This window comes from Mesoplodon mirus, assembly GCF_964341445.2.
Source record: "Mesoplodon mirus genome assembly, chromosome: 19".
Classification (NCBI taxonomy): Eukaryota; Metazoa; Chordata; class Mammalia; order Artiodactyla; family Ziphiidae; genus Mesoplodon; species Mesoplodon mirus.
The window spans coordinates 6552594-6574971 of record NC_138995.1 but is presented as its reverse complement, the minus strand read 5'-3'; positions in this window follow the sequence as shown (position 1 = coordinate 6574971).

The window sequence follows — 22378 nt, the reverse complement described above, 5'->3', positions numbered from 1 at the left end:
TCAAATCCTTCCTCCCTCCACACCTGGTGGCTCTTTTGAGCTCTGGAGTTAGATTAGTTCAACAAAATACCCTTATTCATGATCAAATATTCAGATATTTATTGAGCACCTACTGTTTACCCAACACCATTCTTGGTCTTAGGGATTCATCAGTGAACAAGCAGACAAGAATCTTCTCTCATTGGAAACCAACACTAGTTACAAACCAATCAAGTAAACAGGTGTAAGTGCTGTAATAGATGGAACAGGGCAATGGAACAGAGTGTGCATTGGGCAGGGGCAATGGCATCCTGGAAAGATCTAAGGGAGACACATTCCAGGTGGAGGGAGCAGTTGGTCCTAAGGCAGGCATGGGTTTGGAGCGTTTGGGAAACAGAAAGAGTGCAGGTGTGGCTGGGGTGAACTGAGCTGGGGGAGTGAGAATACAGAGGGTATGGTGGGAAGGCAAGACCAGTTTATATGGGACCTGGTGGGCCTGAGTAAAGGGTTTGAATTTTGCTTGATGCCACTGGAGGGTTTTACATAGGAAAATGGCATGATCTAATTTATGTTTTTAAAGCATCACTTTGACAACTGTATTAGTTTCCTAGGGTTGCCATAACAAAAAAATTTAAGCCACACTGACTGGGTGGCTTAAAGCAACAGTAATTCATTCTCTCACAGTTCAGCAAGTCAGAAGTCCAAAGTCAAAGTGTCAGCAAGGTTGGTTCCTTCTGGAGGCTCTGAGGGAGGAACTGTTCCATACTTCTCTAGTTTCTGGTGGTTTCTGGAATCCTTGACATTCCTTGGCTTGTAGCTGCATCACTCCAATCTCTGCCTCCATCTTTGTATGGTCTTTGTATGTGTATCTTCTTCCATTGTTTTCTAAGCACACTTGTCATTGGATTTAGGGTCCACCCTAATCAAGGATGGTTTCATCTCAAGGTCCTTGATTACACCTGCAGACATTTTTTTCCAAATGAGTTCACATTCACAGGTTCTGGGTGGACATGTCTTTTGGGAGGCTACCATTCAGCCCACTGTAACTGCTATGTTAAAAACAGATGTAGGTAAGACTGGGCACAGGACACAGATATTGTAGCCTAAGCATGTAATCACGGAAGCTGGGACTAGGATATTACTGGAGCAGGTGTGAATTTTGGCTCTACCTCTTAAGAGTTGGGTGAACTTAGGCTCCATAAAGCCTCTGAGTTTCAATCACTTCCTTGGAGAAACAGGAATAATAATAGTTCCTATTATGTATGGTGCTATGAGGATTAAATGAGATAATGCATAAAGAGTGCCTAGCATGACCTCTGGCCCATAGTAATAGCTCAGCGAAATGTTATTGGCTTTTGGTGTTGATAATATTAACAGGACAGTCAGCCTGATCAGTTTGCCTTGTGACTAGGGACTAGTTGGTCTTGCCATGAATTGGAGGAGCAATCAGTTTGGATTTTGGCTATTTGGGATCTGGCTGCATGGTCAGTGGTGGTGGCAGGGGTACCTGGGACAGGAGGAGTGGATCAGCCAGGGTTCTAGTAGAGAACAGAACCAATGTATATATGTGTATTGCAGCTTGGCAAGTCTGAAAAATCTGTAGAAAGGCTGTCAGACTGCATACTCTTGAGCAAGAGCTGATGAAATGGGCAGAAGACCTAAATAAACATTTCTCCAGAGAAGACATACAGATGGCCAAGAGGCACATGAAAAGATGTTCAACATCACTAATTATTAGAAAAATGCAAATCAAAACTATAATGAGATATCACCTCACACCAGTCAAAATGGCCATCATCAAAAAATCCACAAACAATAAATATTGGAGAGGGTGTGAGAGAAGGGAACCCTCCTACACTGTTGGTGGGAATGTAAATTGGTACAACCATTATGGAGAACAGTATGGAAGTTCCTTAAAAAACTGAATATGGAACTACCATATGATCCAGCAATCCCACTCCTGGGCATATATCTGGAGAAAAACATGGTCCGAAAGGATACATGCACTCCAATGTTCATTGCAGCACTGTTTACAATAGCCAAGACATGGAAGCAACCTAAATATCCATCGACAGAGGAATGGGTAAAGAAGATGTGGTACATATATACAATGGAATATTACTCAGCCATTAAAAAGAATGAAATAATGCCATTTGCAGCAACATGGATGGTCCTAGAGACTGTCATACTGAGTGAAGTAAGTCAGCCAGAGAAAGAGAAATATCGTATGATATCGCTTATATGCAGGATCTAAAAAGAAATGATACAAATGAACTTATTTACAAAACAGAAACAGGCTCACAGACTTAGTGAATGAACTTATGGTTACCAGGGGAGAAGGGTGGAGGGAAGGGACAGTTAGGGCGTTTGGGATTGATCTGTACACACTGCTATATTTAAAATGGATAACCAAACATTGTAAAGCAACCATACTCCAATAAAAAATAAATAAATAAAATGGATAACCAACAAGGACCTACCGTATAGCACAGGGAACTCTGCTCAATGTTATATGGCAGTCTGGATGGGAAGGGAGTCTGGGAGAGAATGGATACACGTATATGTATGGCTGAGTCGCTTTGCTGTGCACCTGAAACTATCACAACATTGTTAATTAGCTATACTCCAATATAAAATAAAAAGTTTAAAAAATAATTCAAACTAATTGGAGATGTTCAGCATATGCACAAAACACCTGCACAACAACATCTAGACTAGTGTTTAATTGAATAAGTGGGTACTATAGCCTGGCCAAGTCAACACATAAAATCAACCATCCCAAGGGAACTGGCAATGAGGCCCCTATCCTGGGTTGAGACCAGTGCTTTGGGAGAGGATGGGCCAGACTAGAAGGAAAGTACAACACATGAGTAGAGGGCCTGGGGCAGAACCTTGGCTGACCTGGATGGTCCAGAAAGAAGTGGAGCTTCCTGTTAGTGGTTAGAAGGCCAGGGCGTAAACCACGGGGTGAGTGGAAAGCCACTGGCTGGCAGGGAAGCAAGCAGGCAATGACAAATGTAACCTCAGGATCCAACCTCGTCATTCATAATTTTAAAGCCAGGTTAATATTGGTGTGGCTTTCTATTGTCCAGGAATGGAAAGTCTAATCTTGATCAATGTCTTACCTTAGAAATTGGTATAGAGTGATTCTAATAAAGATTAAAAGGAAGAATGTTGACAGGTAACCTTGTATTTGTATGTGGAACTCTCTGAAAAGTCCAGATATGAAAAGAGCATATAAAAAGAAAAAATGACAAAGGATTAAGAATAAACACTTATCCCCTAACTCAAAAGAATGTTGCTGTACTTAAAGAATCATGTTGGCTGCTGGGTGTTGGGTACCAGCTATGCATCAGGGACTCTGCTAAGCAGTTTGCTTACATTTTCTCATTTAATATTCACAACAACCCTCTGATGTGGATATGATGATGTTTTCCATTTAGAGAAAGGGAGATTGAAGTTCTGAGAGGTCAAGAAACTTTCTCAAGGTCATGTGGTTACTACGTGGCAGATCTGGGATTCAAACCCATGACTGTCTAACTCAAGAACCTGTGCTCCTAACTGTATCACTCCATCCAAGAGGTAGAGAGCTGAAGCTCGAGAAACCATTGAAAAGAGCTTTCAATTCCATTTGGGGGAAAAAATGGATGAACAAGGGAAGGACTGCTTGGGGGAGATTTTAACAGATGAGAGAGAAAGCAGAACTACTCAGCTGCTGTTTGAATTCTGACTTGTCTACCAAGGAGAATAATTTCGCTACAGGAAAAAAGTAGAATAAAGGGGAGGGAGTCAGGGCTCAGTATGGATGTGAAGGCAGGAAGACAGCACGGCTTATAGACGTGAGCTCAGGTCTCCAGGCTTAGATGAAATTCATCTTGAGGGCCTGTTGCAACTTTGAAGCATAAAATCTATGATGCTGGTTGCTACATAGGATACAAAGATGGTACTTTTGAACTTCCCCCTTCTCCTTTGTCTGGTATCTGCTTCTCCTCAATATACTTATGACACTCAGATGGGCAGATTTTATTTTCCATCTCTACATCCATTCCTTGAGAGCCCTTTGGCATAAGAAGCATATGTCAAACATGAGGGTACGGGCTTCCCTGGTGGCGCAGTGGTTAAGAATCCGCCTGCCAGTGCAGGGGACACAGGTTCGAGTCCTGGTCCAGGAAGATCCCACTTGCCGTGGAGCAACTAAGCCCATGTGCCACAACTACTGAGCCCTCGTGCCACAACTACTGAAGCCTGCACACCTAGAGCCTGTGCTCCCCAACAAGAGAAGCCACCGCGATGAGAAGCCCTTGGACTGCAACGAAGAGTAGCCCCCGCTCACAGCAAGAAGAGAAAGCCTGCGCACAGCAACGAAAGACCCAACGCAGCTGAAAAATAAATAAATAAAATCTATAAAACAAAAAACGTGAGGGTATGTACCACATATGTGGCCAATTTCTTAACAGGTGTTAAAATGTCCTCTGCCCCTTCTCTTCGTCCTTATATTCGAGCAGTACCACTAAGTGAATGGGGTATAGCAAAGATAATTCTGTATAACAAACAATGAAAAATAAACTTTTATTGCTCATGTGTCTCAAGCCAGGTGGGAACAGGCTGGGTGGCTCTGCTGATCTTGGCAGGGCTTGCTCACATGCCTGGGGTCCACTCAGGGGGTTGACTAGTGTAGTCTGGCCTAGGCAGGGGAAACCAAGGCAACATGGCTCTTCCCCATTGGTTTCTCACCCTTGCATGCTAGTCCTGCAGTGTTCTCATGGTGGTGGCAGAGGCGTAAGAACATCGTGGCAACACCAGACCTGAGGGCCTGTCCTTGGAACTAGCACACAGCACTTCTGCTGCATTTGGTTGGCCAAACAAGTCACACTTCAGGCCAGACTGAAGAGGTCAGAAGATAGAGTCTGTTTCTTTAACAAAAGGAACTGGAAAGCCTCAAGGCCATGAATGAAGTTCATCTCCCTCAAGTATCTGCTTTGTGCCAAGCATTGCTTTGGGAGTATGAGGGTAAATAGTCATGTCCTTGCCCTTGTGATTTCTAATTTAGTGAGGCAAGTTCTGTCAATACTGGGCTATTCACTGGGCTGAAAGGTGAAGTTTTGGCTAATGCATAAGTTTCTAGTGAGTTCTTGATCCTGGACACATTTTTTTTTTTTTTTTTTTTTTACTGTGTGCTGCTCATTTATATCTCCTTGGTTGACTGTAGCAAATAGTTCTCTAAAGTGGACAGCAAAAACCCTCTGATATTTGTTCCAGTAAACATTCCTACTCAGCAGTTGCTGGCCATTGTCTCATTATTTTTCTTAGAACTGCCCGAGAAGAGGGAGAAATTCCTTGGTGTGTATAAATGGGGTGGGGGAGTTGGAGGTGAGACAGGGAGAATACTAGGAAGATCCAGCCAAAGTCAGTAACTCACATCTCCTCTTCCCCCCAAAGACAGACCTGGTGAATCACACCACTGGTTCTCCTGTGTTATGTTTCCTTGATTGAAATACAATTGTCAGCAGTCTTCATCTAAACTCTACAAGAATAGCAACCTCGTCTGCTTACTTCTCTCTCTATGCCAAATGCCTTACATATGGCAGGCATTCTTTAAATATTTGTTTGTTGAACAGAAAAAGGAGGGGTGACTGAAGACTGACTATAGGCAAATTTTGAAGTTTCAAAAGAGGAAGAAGGTTGTTTTAGAGGCTACCAGCCAGTGAATTTGACACTAGTGAATGGTGCAACCCCATACTGAATTATTAAACAGATGGCTTATGAGGTGGTGGAAAAAGAAGTTAGGATTGCTGGGAGTCACAATGGTTTCACCAAGAACTGGTCATGTCGAGCCAACTCTAATTCCTTTTATGATCAGTTTATTGTACCGTTGTAACAGCCTGTAGGCATGAAGTGCATGATGCGCAGCAAGGCAGCTGGTAAAGTATTTTATAAAACTCCAATAGTCAACAGGGTGAAACATGGCTTGGATAAGTTAACAAGTTGATTTATAACTGAATGTTTAACTACATATGAAGATCTTCTGCTAATGTTATTTTTTTGGAGGGCCGGACAGAAATTTCTCAACGAGCACATTGTAGGACTTTCCTGTTATCTTGTTTGTATATATCAATGGCTGGGATACAGTTGTAGTGGGCGAACCTGTTACATTTCCAAATGATTCAAAGCTGACAGGAAGGAGTTTATATACTGGATGATGGAGTCAGGGTTCCACATCATGTTGACAGACCAAGATGATAGGCTGAAACTAAAAGATGAATTTGAATAGGAATAAATTTACAGCCAAGAATGAACCTTGAAGAGTAACTTGCAGAGGTATGGGATAGCAGAGCCTCAGCTTAACAGCACACAATTAGAGACAATTCCGTGACATGGTGGATAAAAAGCTCTATGCCTAAGCTGAATTAATAGAAGCAGAGTGTTAAGATCAAGGGAGATTATAGTACCCCCGTCTCCTGAATTTGTCAGATCGCAAACATTCAATAAAATAACTATTAAGTAGCTCTCTGCATCAGAGTCTTAGCCAGGCACTTTACTTGTTAAATAAATTGGTGTGAGTTACAAGGAATTCCTACCTCCCAGCGCTAAACAAAAGGTATCTGAAAGCACCTACTTAGAGCTGGGCTACAAATGAAAGGATTTGCTGCATGGCCTGAGCCCTTATTTATAGCCTGTGGAGTCAACTTTCCTTTTGCTCATTCACCATTTCTAAACTCAAACCTCTTATTACAAATAAATGGACTTATTTGTTTTGATTTTCTTCTTTTATTAATCAGCATCCCTTTAATGGCTCATATGATAGCATCAGGACTCTGTTTATTCCTGTTCATCCTTTTATCTCTTTTCTCTTTGGATGTTGGTGTCATTCTCTCCTACTGCAGAATGCTTCTTCCATATTGCTGTGGAAATGGCCAGAGGAGCTCAAGATTATATTATCCTTATGGCTCATAGTCTTAGAGCAAGAGAGAGACATTCTCCTGGTGCTCATATATCAGAGGAGACTCTGCGTGGACTGACTTAGGTCATATGGTCATCTGAACTGGCCACCTCTGAGTAATGGTGTTCATACCTATCATGGCTGGAAGGCATGTGTGTGTGTGTGTGTGTGTGTGTGTGTGTGTTGCAGGGGAGGGGGGCTGTGAATAGCAAGTTTGGCCCTGTGTAAACCACACAAAATTTCCTACAGGGAAGAGCAGGGGTTCTGTTCCCAGAGAAATGAGGAAAGTATTCTAGGGAGACAAATATACCTATAAACTCTTCTCCTGAAGGAATCATTAGAGTATGGGTAGGAGGAAGAAGAAAGATGGCTGAGGGGACCCCTTCATTTTAAAATGTGTTAACCAGTTCCTGAATTAAAGGAGGAAGAGTGGCTGTAATTCCTTTTGATCAAGCATTATTTTAAGACTAAAGCAGAGGACAGCTTTGGATTCAGGCTGAGATTTGCTGCTGCCTTTTCCCCACTTAAGTTTGGGGTTTGTACTTCCCACCTCTCTTCTTCTTCTGTTGTTTAGATGTGTGAAAGAATGTCCTGGGGAAGCCTGAAGTCCTCAGGTAAAAAAATATTAACAAGGAACACACTGATGATGCCCTGGTAATTTTCCAGGAAGTCCTGGATCTGTTCTGCAGATGGTCCAGAGAGAAGTAGGAAAAGACACACTCGTTTTCAGCTCAGCTCCATTTCTGTCTCTGCTCGTTGTGGCTTATCATTTTGAAGGCTCCCACAGAGCAGGGAAATGGGGACCTTCAGCCTCACTTCTCCTTGGCTGATAGAGTAGCTAGAGGACCTGTTGTGGGGTTACATGCTCCCTATGAACAGACAGGGAACATGGATTTCTGGCTCTAGAGAATCTGCTGCTCAGACTAATTTGCACACCAGGATCCCTGAGGCCCTTCCGAACCATTACATCCTCCACCTCTTGATTACTTGGGCTGGCAGGGGAATGCCTGCATGGGCACCCAACAAAGTTGTTAGTCTTGATGTCACCTGCTTTGGCTGTGGGCTTCATTCTAGGGCTCGAGAGTCGTTTTGCAGAAAATACTCAATTCTAATGATGTTTATTGTGACTGGTATTAGAATGGGTGATTTCTGTGAATGCAGTCAAGCCAGCTGGGCTGTGATTGGAAGTTATTTGGTATCAGAAAATTGGCCTTCAGTGGAAAGGTCACTGCAGATTATACACAAAATAAGTGAGCCACAGGATGTTTGGAGTGATTATTTGTGCTTAAGCTTAGGTCCACAAATGCCATCTCTTAACTTACTTTTCCTGTCCCCTTGAAAGCTGTGCATCATTTTGCCTTTCCATTTATCTGAGATATTAAGAGTGGAAATCTGCTGCAGTTTATCTACTATACATTCTAAGAATCCATCATGTTTCATTGCCCCCAACCCTGTGGAAAAAGGTATAGGTCAGGTGTTTTCATATTTTTTACCTTAATACAGATTTTATATGTAGAAATAATATTAATAGATTCATATAACTGCATAAAATATATTCAGTGAATATATTAATATATATGCATTTAAAATATATTTCATATGTGCAATATCTATTTTAAATATATGGCATACATTTTATCTTCTTGCAACTCTGTGAGATAGATATGATTATCCTCATTTTTATAGATGAAGAAACAAGAAATTAGCTAACTTTCCCAAGATCATAGAGTCAGTCAGGGTTCTCAGATGCAAATAATAGGCACCAGCCCTGATTAATTTCAGCAGAAAATAACTTTATCAAAATGGTATTGTGCAGTTCACAGAATCTCTGGGAAGGCTGGGATACAGGTCTAGAGACCACACAGCCAGGATTAACACTGACCAAGACCACACTCCCGCTGCCCCAGGTTTAAACCCCGAGATGTGTCCTGCTCACAGCACACCAGAGGGAGAGAAGTACTTTGTCACTGCAGCCCTCAGAAGACAATGAAGCTGAGTCTGCCACCTTCGAATGGCTGCCTCAGGCTCTGCTTCCTTGGCAGACCTGCTTCCATTTCCAAGTTTGGGCATGTGAGTCTGATGGGAGGCTTTTTTTTGAAAGGGAGATACATTTATAAATGGTAAAAAAAAATGGGTCTCAAACACTAATTCTGAAACTTGGGGAAAGTTCAAGGTTATAATGTAGTGAATTGTTAGAGAGTCACTATAGTATAATCAGGAACAACAACAAAAAAAAGGGAAAATAGTATTGTTGGGAGGAACTATGAGAGTTTTAAGCTTGTGACAAAGTGGAACATCACAGGATGTCCTTGCTGAAAATACATCCACAAAGCAACCACTTAAATATTTTCATTTTTTTCCAGCACATAGATGGTGCATGAACATTTAAAAAAAGATTAAACATTACAAATAAGCCTCAAGTTGCCTCGACCATCACCAGCAACTCCTAGGGAATTCCTCCATATGAGAAGCCTCTTATTAGTATAGATCCTTTTAAACCTATTTGTACGTATTTTCACCCATAGATTTGCATCATAGAAAATGAGTAGTATTGTTTAGTGTGTGTGTGTTTTCTTACACCTCATCTTAGAGACTTTTTTGTGTTGGGACATACAGATATCCCTCACTAGTTTATGTACTAGGTAGTATTTCATTATATGAGTACACGAGGCAGCTTGCTCCGATAGTCCCCTATTGGTATACATCTAGGATATTTGCAGTTTTTGCTATTGCCAACACTATTCCAGTGAGGATCCTTGAACATGACTCTTTGTGGACTCCCTTTCTCCAGGGCACTATGAGAAATGGAATTGCTAAGTCCCAGGGGATGCACATTTAAACCTTAGTAAGTAACTGGCAAATTGCCCTCTTAAGCACCTGTACCAAATTATGCTCCTACTTGCTATTTGAAAGTAACCATTTCCCCACATCAGTGACATTAGCAAACTTCTTAATTTTTGCCCGTGTGAAGTGTGTTTTTTTTAAAAAAAATTTGTCCATGTGAAGTCCCTGAACACTGGTGATGATGAACATCTTTTTGTGTATTTGTTGGCTATTTGTATTTTCTCTTTTGTGTATGCCCTATTCCTCTTCTTCCTCATCAATATCTTATTGTATTTCATTTCTAGACTCCTGAGGATAATTTCATATAAATGGTATCATACAATATGTAGCCTTTGTGCTTGGCTCATTTTACTCAGCATAACGTTTTTGAGGTTCATCCATTATTGTACATGCATCAGTACTTCATTCCTTTTTATAGCTGAATGTTATTCCATTTGTATGGATGTTCCAAATTTTGTTTATCCGTTCATTATTGATGGCTATTTGGGCTGTTTCCACCTTTTGGTTATTGTGAATAGTGCTGCTGTCAACATTTGTGTATGAATATCTGAGTGTTTGTTTTTTAATTCTTTTGTGTAGGAGTAGAATTGCTGGCTCATATGGCAATTTTATGTTTAATTTTTTGAGACTATGCTGAGCTGTATATATTCTCTCCCTTAATCTTCTCACCAACTCAGTGAGGAAGGGCTAAAATTACCTCTTAACAGATAAGAAGTTAGAGGTAAGAAAACTCAGGCCCAGAGAAGCTAAGTGGTTTTCCTAAAGTTACATAGCTACTAAGTGGTAAAGTTGGGATTTAAACCCAGTCAGGCTGATTCCAAAACCTGAGCCCTTAACTGCTATGCTACCCTCCCTCTCCTATAATGCCTAAGGAGGATGATGTCTAGAAATGAGTTAGTTTGCTTGTTCAGAGGATTGTTAATTGGAAGAAAAATCTTCTTACTACAGGAATGTTACCTAATGGCAAAGCTACAAAGCCACCTTTTGTCTATTAAAGTGTTTTAAAGGGAAAGTGTACACAGTCTCTGTGGGCACTTTTCTGCTCACCTGTGCAAGTGGCACACCCATGCCACCTAGAGGAGCAGGAACACATTCTCCCAGCCTTTCCCCCTTTCTGTCATCCCTTCAGTCTGTAACCACTTCTAAGCCCTTTGCCTCTGGGGGACTGGTGATTTCAATTATAGTGGAACTCTCAAGAAGCATATTTGAGTGGGAAGTTGCAGAAACATCTGAGTTTTAATTTCATGCAGGTCTTTCCTACCACTTGTCAGAGAGAACCCAGGATAAGTGGTATTCATTAGGATTAATACCCGTTGACTGTGGAAATGTGAAATTGATCACAGATAGCCTTTGAAACAAGACCCCAGGGTGACTGAGTAGTAAGGCGAGAGCAAAGTCTCTGCTGGGTCACAACTGACATCTGGTAACTGCAGAAAAGTGAAATGGATCCTATGAGACACCTGATTGTTAGAAAGTGCCAGCATCACTGTGGGAGCAGACAGTCAGCAAAATCTCTGTTGTATCTACTATCCCAGAGAGGCACTGATGAGCCTAGCTATATCTCCAAATGCTCCCATCTTGTTCTAAAGTGGAATCTTTTATCAGCCTACTAGAGGAGGTGGGATACTCCAGATACCTGAGTATGTTAATAGCTGGCTGCCTACCAAGGTGTGTGCTATCGAAGCACAAAATTGCGTTTCTAATTTTTATTTTATTTATTTACTTATTTAAAAAATTGATTAATTTATTTTTGGCTGCGTTGGGTCTTCATTGCTACGTGCGGGCTTTCTCTAGTTGCGATGAGTGGGGGCTACTCTTCGTTGTGGTGCGCGGGCTTCTCATTGCCATGGCTTCTCTTGTTGAGCACGGGCTCTAGGCACATGGGCTTCAGTAGTTGTGGCACGTGGGCTCTAGAGCGCAGGCTCAGTAGTTGTGGTGCACAGGCTTAGTTGCTCTGCGGCATGTGGGATCCTCCCGGACCAGGGCTTGAACCCGTGTCCCCTGCATTGGCAGGCGGATTCTTAACCACTGGGCCACCAGGGAAGCCCTCCAATTTTTAAAACAAGTTTTAAAATTCTCTTGGCATATTGAAATCTGTTGCCTATTTCATATAAATAAAAGCTTCTGGAATGTACCTTAATTTATTTCTCTGTGTGTGTCTTGATATGTACTCAGCCATTAAGCTGGGCATCTTCCACTTGCTCCTCTAGACCCATCGGTGAGTTCTCTTGCCCTCTGGTTTCTCTTTGGGTTTGGTCAATGGGAGGCACTAGCAGGAGATTGGAGGGAAGGAAGAATGAACGGAGTCGAACACATTTGAATTTGTGGTTCGCTTCCTGGTGGGACGCAGGTTAGTAGTGGTTGTGTTTCTCTGTGGTGGACCACATCTCCTATCAGGTGACCCTCTTCCAAAGCTACAGGTTTTTTTGACTTTTGGTAATACTTCCTTCATTTGTCCTTTCAATCTTGAGGGTGGTATACACCTCCCACTGTTGCCAGACCCGGGGGTTTGTGGCCTGTGGGTTTTCATCAGCTTGCCACATCTTTATATGCCACCTCCCTGAAGCATGCCATCTGTTTCTGGCCATGACCCTGTCTAGGACAGCCACTCAGTACCTCCTGTCCTTATGGCGGGTATCATGCATTGACAGGATGGGTAAGAATTCCAAAGCTGGAACAGAACACAGGTCAACTAGGCATCAAACTATGGTGCTGTCATCTTGTGCCTAATGAGACTGGACCAGAGAAGAGGAAATCTGAGGGCTGAGAAATTTGGTCAGGAAATAGGGGCAGCAGAGGAATCTGGAAGAGAAGTTGCCTAAGAGGGGCACCCAGAATAGAGGACAGAAAAATAATGTTCCAGTCAGAGTTGTTAACCTGTAGCAACTTGAGGGGCAATTGGTGAGGTGATCTGTGGGTTTCAGCTATGTACACACACACTTTCATACATGCTCTTATTGCTAGAGTAACTTTTCCCTTTCCTTAGTATACATTGAGAGGGGGTACCTTTCATGTGCACCTGACTAAGTCATCTCCCCACCCCTTTACTCCAGGATCTGAGCTCCTTGCAGGTTCTTGGAATGACCCAAGCCATTTCTTACTCCTGTCCTTTCTACTCAAATGGTCCCCTTTGACAACTTTTTCATCATGATAATTTATAGTCTTTCTTTAAGACTTAGACAACTATGATAATAGTTAGTCTTTCTTTAAGATCAACTGAGAGGCTCAGGAAGCCTTGGTCTGGTGGAAGTGACTTCTGGGCTCCCACAGCATCATCCTAGTCTTCTTCCCCATTCCCCCACTGTCAGAACATGAAATCTGTCCAAAAGGATTTTGGTCCCACTTATCTATGCAAATTTTAGTCTAGAAATTGTAGTTAGGGGGAAAGAATGTTAAAATTTCTAAATTTTGGAGATCTTTGGAGGCAGTGGGATAAAAGTCTGTATCTATACTTTGAGAATGGGAAAGGAGCCCCCAGAAGAAGTTCTGAAAAATTCTGTTTTCTAAGGTGAAGAAATATACCTCTAAGTATGAAACCAAATCGCTTATACATTAAATAAGATGGAACACATCAACAGTGGTTCAAGGGAAAGCCAAACCCCGAAGATAGAGGGAAAAGAAACAACTCTTGGGGTAAGAGGGCATTTTCTTCATGATTCAGTAAGCTTTTCACCCTCAGGAAGGCCCAGATAAATGTGTATGAAGAAAACTATGTATGTCTGTTTGTCATGGTGTGTGTTGGAGGTCCTTAAGACCACTCCCAGGTTTGGTGATTTGGTAGGAGGAGTCATAGACTCAGCATGTAGTTGTACTGATGGTTATGATTTATTACAACAAAAGGATACAGAGCAAATTCAGCACAGGGAGAAAGTGCTTAGGGCAAAGACCAAAGGAAACCAGGTACAAGCTTCCAAGAATCCTCTCCCAGTGGCGTCAAATAGGACGTGCTTAACTCCCTCAGCAATGAGTTATGACAACACTTGAGATGCTGTCCACCAGGGAAGCTCACTAGAGACTCAGTGCCTAGGGTTTTTATTGGGGGTTGTCACATAGATACCCTCTGTCTGGCACATGGCCAAATTCCAGACCCCCAGGGGGAAGCAGGTGTTCATTGTAAAAATGTCATACTGTTTTAATAGCTTATGCATAGTGAGCCCTCTTCTCAGTTCTGGGAATGGTGGAAAGCCTCCTCAAATCCAAATTTCCAGATGCCAGCCGAAGGCCAATTTTGCAAGCAGGACTTTCTAAGAATAGCAGTCCTCAATCCTGCTATGTTTGCTCTTTTTCTCACATGGTGTCACATTGGTTACTCCTGGTTAAGGGAGGCGCCAGTACAATTCCCCCAGCAAGTAGAATTTCCTTTCCCCTAGATTCCATGAAGAATTGGGGCTTCCTAGAATGTCAGCTCAGATTTTTTTTCCAGTTATCTTACCAATGACTCCCAAATCATAATGATACTGCTAATAGTTGGCTTCGATTAAATTGTTACCCACAGCCCCCTTCTCCTTTGCATCCCATCCTGAGGGGCTTAAGTCCCAGTTCCCAAGACCCATTCCCTGCTGCATATGACTTGTATCTCAGAGCTTTGCCAGGACTTAAATCCTATGTCATAGGAAGGCTCCCCATGAAATAAACTCTCTTTTATCCAAAAAGCTTTATATTCTGCCCCCATCGACCAAGTACCCTAGGGATTCACTTCCAGTCATGCTCTCCTGGTTCTTGCCCAGCCATGTTAGCCATGGTCCTGTGGCTTCTATGGCATACATCTCTCTCTCCCTAGCAGGCCTAACACCGCTCATTAGTTTAGGCTGAGAGTCAACACTTGGTATTGGTCTGATAGCCAGCAGTGGAGGTGGGAACGTAGCTCTGTTAGGCACCTGCCCCACTTGAGGCATCGGTATTCTTCAAGCAAAGAAGGGGGCCTGTCTTCCAACAAGAGAAAGGAGGACACTTTGGCAGGCCCAGAGAATTCAGTGGGCTCTTAGGGTCAAAGGTAATCAAGTGCATCTTCCCAGATATCTCCACCCCAATTCTCAGAGTCCCACTCATTCCCATCAAGGTCCTGACTTGATTGTAGGACATATGCCTAGCCTGAAAAATCAGCCTTCTCTGAAGTTCTGCCATTCTTACAGTTAAGTCCTGTGTCTGTTCTTCAGCTCTGTTTTCATATTGAAGAATATCAGGGTTTCTTTAAATACTGCCAAGGAGGCTTTCTGACACAACACAATTTGCTCTAAATTGTTGAACGATTGCCATGAGGCTGCCATTTTTTTCTCTTCGATGCATTCATGGTATTCAGCAACAGCCACCCAATTTTACAGTCCTGATAATTACTATATCTTTCACTCCTCCTCAACACCAGAGATGTTACATAAGCCAGTGCATCCCCTTCCACCTATAGCCTGTCCCAGTTATCCACAGGTGAAAGTCTTAGCAATTACATTGTACCAACATGCCAGGGATGGATGATGCTCTATCTCCCCTCAGTGATGGACTCTCATTGCCAGGCAGCCAATTAGTGATTCAACTCCAGAATACCTTCCTTTGAGTCTGGTTCTTAGGTCTGCTTCTCATATTCTCTTAGGTTAGTGTGAGAGGCGGAATAAGGGCCCCAGAGATGTCCATATCCTAATTCCTGGAACTAGTATGTTACCTGACATGGTAAAGAAGACTTTGCAGATGTGATTAAGTGAAGGATCTTGACATGAGGAAGTTAGCCTGGATTATCCAGGTGGGTCCAATATATTTACAAGTATTATTATAAGAGGGATGAGGGAGGGGTCAGAGTCAGAGAAGGTGATGTGACAATGGAAGAAAAGGTTGCAGTGATACAGGGCAATGAGCAAAGAAATGCAGGTGACTTCTAGGTATTGGAAAAGGCAAGGAATGGATTGTCCCCAAGAGTCTTCAGAAGGAACACAGCCCTGCCAACACCTTGATTTAGCCCAGTGAGAGCTGGGTCAGATTTCTGACCTCCAGAACTGTAATGTAATAAATTTGCATTGTTTGAGTTGCTAAATGTGTGGTGATTTGTAATAGCAGTGATAGGAAACTAATATGGTTGGGTTCCCTAGAAGCAGAGCCTGAGACAGGGATTTGGGTACATGTGATTTATTGAGAGAATGCTCTCAGGAGACCCCTGTAAGAGAGTGAGGAAGACAAGATGAAAGGGAATTGCTAATCAGGGCTGTGTCCCTGATTAAAATCTAGCCTTGGCCTGATTCATGGAGGGTGTTGCTCTGGATATGAGTCACATTGCAGAGTTATTCTCTTTTGAGGCAAGGAGGCTACCCTTTGATTCCAGTTTAAGCCAGTCATTGGTGGCTCCTGGACTGATGGTGGTAGTGAGGCTTGGAGACAGCATGTATCCTCCTAGATGACATGACTCCTCCTAGATGACAGCCATTCTCTGAGAAGGAAGGCACCTGTGACCTGTTAGCAGCTAACACTCACAGAGCTGGGGATGGGTGCACAGTCCCAGTAAAGGGGATCCTTTTATACAGCAGAACTTGTGCACCACAAGGAAACCACCTGATGTGCCAGACCAGAGGAATAAAAAAATATGTAAGCAAGTGTGACTTTTTAGCCTGATTGCTTTGACCTCCAAATGCAGACGCAATCTGACTTGCATAAACGCAATTAGGTGAATTCAGCTGCCTAATAACCAGTTACTCACTGGTTTTGCAGAATTCACCTGCTTTACTGAATTCTTCCAGCTTCTGTTTTAGTTTGCTTAGGCAACCTTGGCTTGCAGTTGGCATCAGACCACTGGCATGATCACATTTAAGTGAGAATCTCCTCAGACTCCTTGACTGGGGATTTTTGGCTGGTCTGGGACTTCTGGGGGGGCAACGCTGGTCCTGGAATACTGATCATTGGTCTGTCCCCTGACTTGATCAACACAGGAAGTGGGACACCAGTAGATGGTCTCCAGTGGAGATAGGTTTTCAGCCTTAATTATTTTACCCCCTGACAGCACAACGAACACATCCAAATGGATGGAAAATGGGGTTCTTCACTGAGCCGCATCATGCCCCAGATCCGTAATTTGATACAAAAGCTTCACACAAATTGAAATCAAAATGCATTTTAGATGCTTCCTCCCATCAGAGCAGTTTGCACCAGTAGGCTTCTCTCTTTCACGAGTTTGCTATAGAAATAGGGGGAGCCAGGTGGCTTCGCTGTTGGCTGCTGTGGAAGTAACAATCTCCGTGCTTGCTAACTGCAGGCAAGAAAATGAAATAAAATGAAAACCAATCGGAGCTCTAATTATCCTTTTTAAAATGACTTCATCCTGTAGAGTGACCCACTGAATACATAAAAGGCACCTTTCTTTTCCTTCTTTTTTCCTTGGGTGTTTGGGGCCACACCAACAGAGGGAGTCACATTGGGATACAGGAGACGGAGGACTCGGTGTTTGAGTCCAGTTTACTTGCTTAACAGCATTTACAGAGGGAGTGGCTATCTGCCAAGCATTGTCTGAAGTACTCCTCAGATAGTACGCATTTATGTTTCATAAAGACTCTACAAAGGCTCTCGCCTTATGAGATGAACTGCATTCTGCCTATGGAATGTATATCTCTCTCAAAAAACCTGCTTCCACTTAAAAAAAACACAAAACTCTACGAAGTAAGTATCACTTATTGCTATTTTATGGAAACTAAGGAACTGAGAGGTGAAGTGACTTGCCTAAAGTCACACAGCTAGTAAGCAGTACTAGAGTTGGAATTTGAACCTGGGAAGCCTGGCTCCAAGTTCAGGATCTTAGTACACTATGTTCTTCCTTGTTCTTGTGATGAATCTGAGTGGAATTTGGCTTTCACAAAGAAAACAAAATAAATCTCCCATCTCTCCAGGCTCCAACCCTAACCCTGACGACCTCCTTGTAGGGCAGCCCTTTGGTCACAGCAGAGCCATGAGTGCAGATCCAGGTTCACAGCACATTCCGAGGGTCATCCTTGTATATGAATGCCCCATATTTTTATTCGTAAAAGGGTTGTACTATGCATACTGTTTTGTTCTAGCTTCTTTCTCTTATTATGACACCGTGGCATGCTCTCCTACCAGTGGATAGAGTTACCTCATTCTTGCTTATGTGGTGTTTACCATGTACATTATCCATAATTTAACCAGTGCACTACTCCCAGACGTTAGGTTGTTCCCAATTTTCTGTCATTAAGAGCAGTAATGTAATGAATATGTTTTTATGGCCAGGTGTGTTTTTGTGAGTATACTCCTAGGGCAGATTCTTAGCTGTGAGATTGCTGGGTCAAAGGGCATATATATTTTTAATTGTGGTAGCTCTTGCTTCATTGTTCTCCAGACAGGTTGTTCCAATTTGTATTGTCCCCAGAAGCGGATGGAGAGTGCCTGTATCTTCACTCCCTTGCTGTGTATCAGAAAATCAAAAAATTGCCCATGTGATGAGTGAAAAATGGTATCTTGTTATTGCTTTGATTAATTATGAGAACAGTTAAGCATCACTCTATTGCTTACATGGCTAGTTTTAGTTTTCTGTGAACTGCCTACTTAAATTCTTTGCCTCCCCTTGTTTCTAATCAAGTTCTTTATCTTTTTCTTACTGATCTGTGGGTACCTCTTTCAGTTTTTAGTCTTGGAGAACTCTAGATCTTTAGTTTATAGCTGGTCTTGTACTCTGGCCTGGAAAGACTTTGATTGAACTAACTTTGCTCCTTCTTTTTCTTTGCTTTTTCTCCTCTTTAATCTTTATTTCCGAGTAGAGGGCTATGCACCCTGCAGACACAGTAAACACATACTGATTGGCTGTTTTATTTATATGATTTTTATGGCTTCTTCCCTCTGAAGAGCTCCACAGACTTTAAAGTCATTAACTCAGTAACCCTCAAAGCACTCTAGTATGGCAACTGTAATTACTGTCAGGGTTTTTGAGGTGGTGAGACAGAGGAACCGAGATTCTCCAGGATAATTTTTTGAGGGCCTCAGGAGGGGATCTGGGGAGAGTTCAGCCCCTTCTCAAGCTCTGGACCAGGAGAATATGTCAAAGGGTCCTAGTCAGAATGACTGTAGGTTGATAGGTGGGTGATCATTGGGTCTGCAAAGATTTCTCCAAGCCTCCCTCTTTATTCTCAGAGTGAAATAAGAATATTAGTTATGTGCGCCTGGTTCAAATCCTAGTTCCTCCTCTCAACAGTTGTGTGATGAAGGGCAGTAATAGTAACTGATGTTTATTGGGCTCTTATAATATGCCAGACCACATGCTGAACGTTTTTCATGCACTGCCTCACTTGACTGCCAAAAGTTTAAATTACTGGCCTGCAATGGCATAGAACTAACTGTTGGTGTTTGTGGGCTGAATGATGGCCCCAGAAAGATAGTCCTCATCCCTAGAACCTGTGAATGTGACTTTATTTGGAAAAAAAGTCTTTGCAGATGCAATTAAGTTAAGGATCTTGAGATCAACCTGGAATATCTGGGTGAGCCCTAAATCTAACCATAAATGTCCTTATAAAGAGATACATAGAAGAGAGATAGACACAGAAGGAAGACCACATGAAGACAGAGGCAGAGATGGGAGTGATGAAGCCACAAGTCAAGGAACACGTGGAGCTACCAGAAGCTGGTAGAGAAAAGGAAGGATCCTCCCCTAGAGCCTTGAGATGGAGCATGGCCCCGCTGACACCTTAATTTTGAACTTCTGGCCTCCAGAACTGTGAGAGAATAACCTTCTATTGCTTTAAGCTCTCCAATTTGTAGCAATTTGTTATGGCATCCCCAAGAAACTCATACAGCTTTGACATGGGAACCAGGTTTGGGTGGACTCCAAGTCTGCACCCTCAACTCTGAAGCTGTCCTGTCAGCATGTGGCTAAACCTCTCTGTGTTTGTTTCCTCACCTGTGGGGACAGCGATTGTGCCTACACCAGAGCACTGTTGTGAGGATTAAATGAGATGGTGTGTATAGAAGGTGGAGAACGGTGTTCACTAGATGTCGGCTCCTGTTGTTCCTAGCTTTGTGGTGGTTTTCATTGAGTTACTGTAGGAACAGCTACTTCTATGCAAATCTCAGTTAGGGACAGACTCAGTACCTGTGGGCAACGCTGGTCCTACCAGGAGGGTACTTTGGGATTTTAGGCTAGATAAGTCACCATTCTTGGTAGTTGGTAGTTGAGTAAGTACCTCTGAGATACAAGTCATTGTCCTGGTGTTTTTGTTTTGTGGTTATCTATGAATTAGGTATTTTCATTTCTTTCTGTGTGTTTCCCTTTTATTTATTTCTTTTATTGGAGTGTATATATATATATATATATATATATATATATATATATATAGTTGCTTTACAATGTTGTGTTAGCTTCTACTGTACAGCAAAGTGAATCAGCTATACTTATACATATATCCCTCCTTTTTTGGATTTCCTTCCCATTTAGTTCACCACAGAGCACTGAGTAGAGTTCCCTGTGCTATACAGTAGGTTTGCATTAGTTATCTATTTTATGCATAGTATCGATAGTATATATATGTCAATCCCCATCTCCCAATTCATCCCACCCGCCCCTTCCCCCTTGGTACCCATACGTTTGTTCTCTACGTCTGTGTCTCTATTTCTGCTTTGCAAAAAAGATCATCTATACATATTTTTAGATTCCACATATATATGTTAGTATATGCTATTTGTTATTCTCTTTCTGACTTCACTCTGTATGACAGTCTCTAGGTCCATCCACGTCTCTGCAAATGACCCAATTTTGTTCCTTTTTCTGGCTGAGTAATATTCCATTGTATATATGTACCACATCTTCTTTATCAGTTCCTCTGTTGATGGACACTTAGGTTGCTTCCATGTCCTGGCTATTGTAAATAGTGCTGCAATGAACATTGGGGTACATTTGTCTTTCTGAATTATGGTTTTCTCAGGGTATATGCCCAGTAGTGGGACTGCTGGGTCATATGGTTGTTCTATTTTTAGTTTTTTAAGGAACCTCCATACTGTTCTCCTTAGTGGTTGTATCAGTTTACATCCCCACCAACAGTGCAAGAGGGTTCCCTTTTCTTCACACCCTCTCCAGCACTTACTGTCTGTAGATTTTTCGATGATGGCCATTCTGACCAGTGTGAGGTGGTACCTCCTTGTAGTTCTGATTTGCATCTCTCTAACAATTAATGATGTTGAACATCTTTTCATGTGCCTCTTGGCCATCTGTCTGTCTTCTTTGGAGAAATGTCTGTTTAGGTCTTCTGCCCATATTTTGATTGGGTTTTTTCTTTTTGTGATATTGAGCTGCATGAGCTTTTTGTATATTTTGGAGATTAATCCTTTGTCTGTTGATTCGTTTACAAATATTTTCTCCCATTCTGAGGGTTGTCTTTTTGTCTTGTTTATGGTTTCCTTTGCTTTGCAAAAGCTTTTAAGTTTCATTAGGTCCCATTTGTTTATTTTTGTTTTTATTTCCATTACTCTAGGAGGTGGATCAAAAAAGATCTTGCTGTGATTTATGTCAAAGAGTGTTCTTCCTATGTTTTCCTCTAAGAGTTTTATAGTGTCCGGTCTTACATTTAGGTCTCTAATCCATTTTGAGTTTATTTTTGTGTATGGTGTTAGGGAGTGTTCTAATTTCATTCTTTTACATGTAGCTGTCCAGTTTTCCCAACCACTTATTGAAAAGACTGTCTTTTCTCCATTGTATATCCTTGCCTCCTTTGTCATATATTAGTTGACCATAGGTGCGTGGGTTTATCTCTGGGCTTTCTATCTTGTTCCATTGATCTATGTTTCTGTTTTCGTGTCAGTACCATATTGTCTTGATTACTGTAGCTTTGTAGTATAGTCTGAAGTCAGGGAGTCTGATTCCTCCAGCTCCATTTTTTTCCCCTCAAGACTGCTTTGGCTATTCGAGCTCTTTTGTGTCTCCATACAAATCTTAAGACTTTTTGTTCAAGATCCGTAAAAATGCCATTGGTAATTTGATAGGGATTGCATTGAATCTGTAGATTGCTTTGGGTAGTATAGTCATTTTCACAATATTGATTCTTCCAATCCACGAACATGGTATATCTCTCCATCTGTTGGTATCATCTTTAATATCTTTTATCAGTGTCTTATAGTTTTCTGCATACAGGTCTTTGGTCTCCCTAGGTAGGTTTATTCCTAGGTATTTTATTCTTTTTGTTGCAGTGGTAAATGGGAGTGTTTCCTTAATTTCTCTTTCAGATTTTTCATCATTAGTGTATAGGAATGCAAGAGATTTTTGTGCCTTAATTTTGTATCCTATAACTTTACTAAATTCATTGATTAGCTCTAGTAGTTTTCTGGTAGCATCTTTAGGATTTTCTATGTATAGTATCATGTCATCTGCAAACAGTGACAGTTTTACTTCTTCTTTTCCAATTTGGATTCCTTTTATTTCTTTTTCTTCTCTGATTGCCGTGGCTAAAACTTCCAAAACTATGTTGAATAATAGTGGCAAGAGTGGACATCCTTGTCTTGTTCCTGATCTTAGAGGAAATGCTTTCAGTTTTTCACCATTGAGAATAATGTTTGTTGTGGGTTTGTCATATATGGCCTTTATTATGTTGAGGTAGGTTCCCTCTTTGTCCACTTTCTGGAGAGTTTTTATCATAAATGTGTGTCCCTTTA